Below are 7,463 nucleotides of genomic sequence, written 5' to 3' on the forward strand. Positions count from 1 at the left end.
GTTTTTACTCCCAAAGACTTTTAAGGATTAGTGATATGGGATTATCACTAAGTTGATTGTTGAGTTTAGTATCAAGGGGGAAATTAAGAGTTTCAAATGAAAGGTATGGGACTTTCATTAGGAAGAAACTCTTGACCTTGATACCCTCCTTTTTCTTTTTGATGTGTGTCAAAAAGGGGGAGAATTATTGGGGAACCCAAGTTAGGTTATCGGGTTAACCTAAGTTTGGGGGAGAAACGTTCAAGGGAGAATATTGGAGTTTGGAAAGAATGTTCAAGGAAGAACATTGGAAAACCTGAGTTAAGGTTATCGGTTTAACCTAACTTGATTATGGTTTTGTCAAACATCAAAAAGGGGGAGATTGTTGGTGCAACCTTAGGTCAAGGTTGACCTGGTTGACCCAACTCGAGTTGACGTGACTCGAGTTGTATTTTGATGTTTGACTTGGGAAGATTGTCGGTGCAACCTTAGGTCAAGGTTGATCTAGTTGTGTTGCATGTTGATGTTTGACACTCGTGAGAGAGTTCTATTCTTGATGTGGGACAAGAATAGATGTTTGGGAGATTATTGGTGCAACCGTAGGTCAAGGTTGACTGGTTGACCTGATTCGGAAAAGTCCAAGTATGGAGACTTGGCACGGAAAAGTCCAAGCAGGGAGCTTGGGAAAAGTCCAAGTATGGAGACTTGGCACGGAAAAGTCAAGCAGGAGCTTGGCACGAAAAGTCCAAGTATGGAGACTTGGCGAAAAGTCCAAGTATGGAGACTTGGCAGGAAAGTCCTAACTGGGATGTTAGGCGGTTGGAAAGTCCCGTGAGTGAAGCCGGAGAAAGTCCTAACTGGGATGTTAGGCGGTGTGGAAAGTCCTGGTAAGGAAGGCAGATGGGAAAGTCACAGTGAGTGAAGCAGGCGGTGAGAAAGTCCTAACTCGGGATGTTAGGCGGTGTGGAAATCTGGTGAGTGAAGTCGGTGAAAGTCCCGGTGAGTGAAGCCCAAGGGAAAATCCAGATGGATCGGGGATGATCGGACTTACGGTGTTGGAAAGTCCAAGTAGGTCAAAGGATTGACCGGACACTTGGCGAGGAGTTCTAGCAGGTCGAGGAGTGACCGGATGCTAGGGATGAAGTACCAATAGGTCAAGGTTGACCGGATATTGGTTTGAAGTCTTGGGACTTGGTTTGGGCAAAAACCAAGCTCTGGATCACGTCATCGAGATCTTTCGTGTTTTGTCGAGCTCTACTCAATCGGTCGATCTCTTTGTTCGATTCTTCGATCTCGGTTTGCATCCTCAAAAGTTTCTTCCCTCTATCGGGCATCCATTGACAAGGCCTTGAATTCGAAAGCCAAACACTCCATTGCCTTGTTAGCCTTTTCCCCATCATCGTTGCAAGCTCGAGCTCGGCGGTGAGCTTATCGTTCTCCTCCGCGAGGCTCTCGATCCTCAATGAAGCGACTCGATCCAGGCACTAGCCGTTGCGACACAACGGCTAGATTTCTTCTGTGTTTTCTTCGCTTTCTTCGCAGGTTATAAAAGGAGGGCTGCTGCTGCGAGCCTCACTCTTCTTCTTATTCTTCCTCCTTCCTGTTGCTAAGTGCTGCTGTGCTTGAGCTTTGTTGAGCTCGTCCAAAGCTTCGCGTGAGCTTCCGGCTGGATCACCTGCTGTTGTAGGCGCTTGGAGCTGTTGCTTCATCCAGTCGACAAGAAGGCAAGCTAGGGTTATTACATTCTTGTATTGTACTTAGTTTCTTGCTGTATTCTTGTACTTCTGTTTATCTTGCTGTTGCAAGACATTGTGGCGAGGTTTCTCCACCCAGAAGGAGTTTGATTTAGCCGGTTTTCCGGGGACTCATCCACCGACGGATTGATAGGCTTCGTCCACCTTACGGACACGCCGAGGAGTAGGAGTTTCATCTCCGAACCTCGTTACATCGACGAGTTTGAGGTTTGATCTTTCCGCTTTCGTTTCTTTGTTTTATTTTCCGCTGCGCTAACCCTTATTGTAGAAAGAAACGACGATTTGGGGTCGGCTATTCACACCCCCCTCTCTAGCCGAGTACAAAGGATCCTAACAAAATCAACGTGCTAGGTTTGCTTTCTCTTGTTAGTATTTGTTTTTGTATTTCCGCTGTAAACTAACATTATAAGAAGCAATCGATTTGGGTGAGACGTTATTCACCCCCCTTTAGCGAACGTCAAGGTCCCAACAATAATAACAATAATTCTTTTTGAGGTGTGTTGATTTTCAACTTAGTTTTTTTTATTTATCACTCATAAAATATGCAAAATGGTTTTGTTGATTTTGATATTATATGTAGCTCTAATTATATTACATCTTGTTAGGAAACAATGCGGATAAAAGTATTAGGACACTTTGAGAGCAAGTGGGAGGTGACTAGCTTATAACACTTCTTCTTGTTGATATTGCAACGAAAAACTCGAAGCAATGCTAACAACTTCACCTTACTTGGTATTTACCTCCTTGAGGTGACTAATCCAGGGGTCTACTCTCCTCACTCACAGATACACTATGAATATCTTCTTCTTGAAGGCTGAGAAATCTTGTATAAGCACAAATATGAGAATACACCAAAAAGAGAAGAAGCAAATACAAATGAAAATAAAAAAAATGATTTTACAATAGTTGAATCTTATTTAGCTTGCTTTCTTCTTGCTTGGAAAATGTCTTTTGAAGTTTGGAAAGTGTAGCAACAATTGTCTCCTAGAGCTCGAGAACTGGCAGCTAAGAACTATGCTTCAATCCTTTGTAAATACCCTATTCTAAGATTCATTCGACGCCTCCAATCAATTCAACTTTTTCTCAACCGATTATCAAATTAGCCGACAATTTGAACACTTGTAAAACGACTCTTTTAAAACCCTTAATCGATTGGTGAGTCATTCTAATCAATTCAGAAGTGTTTAATCAATTCCCTAAGCTTTTGTTCTCTACAAAAAACTTCCCAATCGATTGGGCACCTTCCCAGTCGATTCAGCATGCTATTGTGTTTCACAAAAATCACACTCTAATCGATTACCCTAATCAATTGGAGAAGGCTGAATTGATTGCCCCAATCAATTCGGCTCTTCTTCTCTCTCACGAAAAAACACCTTGAATTGATTCCTTCAATAAATTAACATCACCCAATCGATTAGAAAGGGCTGAATCGATTGGGCCAATCGATTCAACACCTTTATGTTCTCACGTGAAAACAACTTCATGAAGCCTCCCAATCGATTAGGAATTCATTTTAATCGATTGAAGCATGTCCCAATCGATTGTTCAACATCTAGTCAACTTTGAATTGTTAGGACTTCCTCACCAAGTGTCCAGTCAACCTTTAACCCACTTAGACTTTTCATCTCGTGCCAACTTTCCGTTAGACTTTCAATCACCAAGTACAATCCTCATTAAACTCAGTTAGGACTAGTTACTTGGTAGACTTTCACCCTACCTAACCTCAGTTAGGACTTTCCTTTCTTAACCGTAGTTAGGACTTTCTTTTACCAATGTGCTGTTGGATCGAGACGCGCTAAGAGGCGGGGGGTGAATAGCGCTCGTGGCTTTTACTTATCGTTTTCGAAAACGTTCGAGTAAAGCAGTGGAAAATAAAACACGCACAAGAAGACCAAAGTATTTTTACTTGGTTCGGAGCCTTGGGCGACTCCTACTCCAAGGCCCACGATCATTGATCACTTTCGGTGGGCAATCACTATCAATCCGTAAATCTTTAAAGTACAAGTACTGAATAAAGAATTATACCGACAATACAAACAGATAAAGAAAGTCGTCGTCAGTTGTCAGAGTAGTAGTAGTTGGAGCGTTCAGAGCAGTGTACAAGAGCACAGGTTGTTCAGTTTTCATTCATATCGAAGCTGCTCCCCGAGACTCCTTTTATAGTCTCTGTAGGATTGATCCAGATCCTCAAAGCTCGGGATCAGGCTTGACCCGAAGCGGATCGGTCGACCGATCCCTACATTTGGCCAACCGATCAGATGATCTCCTCCTCATCCAACCCGCTCGCTCCGCTTCGATCTGGTCAAGTCCTATCCTTGGTTCGATCGACCGATCAGATGACCTCCTCATCCGATCTGATCCCCCCTGCTTCGATCTGGTTAACTCCCATCCTTGGTTCGATCGACCGATCCCCAGGTTCGGTCGATCGATCTCTCGACTGAACCCGGTCTGCAATCTGGAAATCTGGTCCTTTTGTGCTGCGGTTCGGTCAACTAATCAGGTCGTTCGATCGACCGATCATGGCTAAGTCTGACCCTGCAAAAATGTTAATTTTCTGCAAAAAAGAGTTAGACAAATAGCAAATAAAACAAATAAGTTGACAGTTTTCGGGCTGTCTGGTTCTGACTTCAGATTTCCTACCGGAAACCCTAGGTCGAATCGACGCCTATTGTTCCCTTCGCGGGGAACACGTCCTCACCTACTCCACTCAGGAGAGCATACCTGTTGCCAGTCCGATCCTTCAGATCGACTGGACTTTCTGCCTAGCGTTACCGCCCCCTAGGACCTTGGGTTACCACCCCTAGGATTTTTCACCACCTAGGGTTACCTCCCCCTAAGACCTAAGGTTACCCCCCTTAGGATTTCCACCACCTAGGGTTACCACTCCTTAGGATTTTCCACTACCTAAGGTTACCACCCCCTAGGATTTTCCACCTGCCTAACGCTCAAGTTAGGTATGTCGTTGATAGTGTAATGAACCGATATAATAAAAGAGGAAAAGACGGATACTTAATAAGGGGAAGAGACAATAAAAGAGAATACTCTATCTATCATTGAATGCGGAGAAGTCAAGACAAAGATGACTTCTGTCTGCAATTAATATCATTAAACAGAGACATATGAAGGGTCACTAAAATAGGTATAAAAGAATATGCTAGGTATGAAGAAAGGCAAGGATTCATCTCTATCCCTATTATTTTTTATTCCTTTTCTTCTGTTTCTAATTTGAGCGTCGGAGGGTCAATACCAGAGACCCCTTCCCTAGTTTGGTTTATTTTATAGATTGAAGTGAGATCTTCATCTAGTCAATGGAACTAACTGTTGGTGCAGCGGGGCCAGCAAGAGGGGGGGTGAATTGCCTGCACAGTAAAAATACCCTCATCGTTTCTTTCAACTCAAAAAATGTAATAATAATAAAGAAATAAACTAACAGAAATAAAGAGGAGACATAGAATTTAACTTGGTTACAACCCAGGGGGTTGTTAATCCAAGGCGATGAAAAAGCTCAGAAAGATCTCCTTCTCTGAAGGCGGAGAAGCCTTTTACACACTGAAAGCTCTAAACTATTGCTAGAAATTGAATACTGAGTTGATTGATTAATTTTCTAGCTCCAGGGGCCTTTATATAGCTCTTGAAAATCTTATCCCGAGTGTTGAAGGCGCCTCCAAGAGGGTTGAGGGCGCCTCCAAGCAGTTTGACTGGATAAATCTCTATCCGGTTGCAAACGGTCACGAAGACTGGGTCTAAGGTGCCTCCAATGCCCTTGAAGGTGCCACGGACTAGTCTGAGGCACCTTCAATGTTGAGGGTGCCCTCAATGATGTTGAGGGTGCCTTCAACCTGCATGGTATAAATACTGCGTTGAACCTGCATGGTATAAATAGCTTCCAGCTTCTCTTTTTCCTCTTCTTCCGAAGCTCCGATCACTTGGGTGATTTCGGCCAACCGAAATAGGGCTCACCCGAACTCAATTTCCGGCCTTCTCCTCTAGCAGGCTTCCGACCCGACTTCTCGTCCCTCGAATGCCGCACACGTTCTTCTCATCCACCGGTGTACTCTTCCGTAGTTCTTTCGTTTTCGGATGTACCAAGCCCGTCAGCTCCCTTCCCGGGTTGTCGTTCTCGCTAGCTGCGTCTTCCGCTCGACTTCCCGCGCTCCTAAGTTCCTGCACACTTAGACATAGGGATCAAATAACAAGCAGGATCTAACCTAACTTGGTTGATCAGATCAAAACACCCATGGGGTCCAACAATCTCCCCCTTTTTGATATGCATCAACCCAAGTTCTAGTTAGGGAAATAAAAAAGACAAACAGTAATTTATAGAAATTACTAAACTAACAGTTCAAGCATAAGGATTGCAATAGAATTTGTAACACAAGTTAAAATTAAATTTTAAGTAAAAAATATTAAAAATTCCCCCTAAACTTGTACCTATCTTTCTCCCCCTTTGATCACAGCAAAAAGAATGGGGTAATAATTATCAAGTAAAAAAAATTCAAGTAAAAAAATGATTTTTAAAATCCAAGTGAAGAATTTTCAAAATGATTTCTAAGAAAAAATTCTTTTTTAAAAAATTCTCTAAGTAAAACTTAGGTAAGACAATTTTTTGAGAAAAAGATAAATACACATTTATAACTTCAGAAGAAATTTTAACTTAAAAAATATTATTTGAGATTTTTTTTTAGTAACAAATATTTTTCTTAAGAGAAAAAAATATTTTTGAAGAATTTTAAAAAAGATGTTTGAAAATTTTTTAAAGCATTATTTAATTCTAATTTTAATGCTTTTACTAGAAAGTTAATTAAATATTTTATTTCGATATTTTGGCTTCCAGGTCATGGCGAGGCACTAGGCCTTCTTGGTTATTGGAGCAACAACCACTTCCTTAGACAAAACCTCATAAAGAAATTTTAACGTTTAATTTTCTCACTGTAAGCTCTAACTTAAAAAAAATAAAGTAGCAAAGATTTTGAAACCCAGTATAGGTTCCTTCCTACTGGATTTTTTAAGAACTTAACTTTGGGAAACTTTTCTATGTTGACCCTGGTGTTTTCTAATATACCAATTTAATTTTCTATAAATTTTAATTTTTTATTTTGAAATTTTATTTAGGCATGCATGATCATTTTTCAATTTTTCAATTTCAATTTTCAATTTTTCATATTCTAATTTCAATTTAGGATATGCTTTTGCTAAGTTTAATTTTAATTCAACATTTTCTTTTTAATTTTGCTAGATCTTTCGTAAATACTTTGATAAATTGAAAGGACTGAGTAGGGGTTAAAGCACGTACCTTACTTACCTCAATTGGTGATGCTCCCCCTTCATCGTAGCTTTCTTCTTCTGATGATCCTCCCCCTACATCTATGCTCATCTCCGAGCTAGTTTTTTCAAAAAGATGGTTGACCATCAGTGCTAATCCCGAGAAGGCTTCGACTTTAGATTCCGAGGATGAAGATTCATCCCATGTAGCCTTGAATCTCTTGCGTTTGGAGGACGTCGGTCTTCGAGACTTCTCCTTGCCCCTTTTCTTTAATTTGGGGTAGTCATCCTTGATGTGCCCTTTTTCGTTGCAGTTGTAGCATCGAACTGTCCTTTTGTTGCGTTGATACTTCTTCGACTGCGATCTAAATTTATTAATTTTAACAAATTTATTCAACTTCCTTACCAATAATGTCGCTTCAGTTTTGTCGATTGACACTTCAGAGTCGGGATCGTCCATCTCATCTT

Source organism: Zingiber officinale, chromosome 8B (genome assembly GCF_018446385.1).
Source record: "Zingiber officinale cultivar Zhangliang chromosome 8B, Zo_v1.1, whole genome shotgun sequence".
Taxonomy (NCBI): domain Eukaryota; kingdom Viridiplantae; phylum Streptophyta; class Magnoliopsida; order Zingiberales; family Zingiberaceae; genus Zingiber; species Zingiber officinale.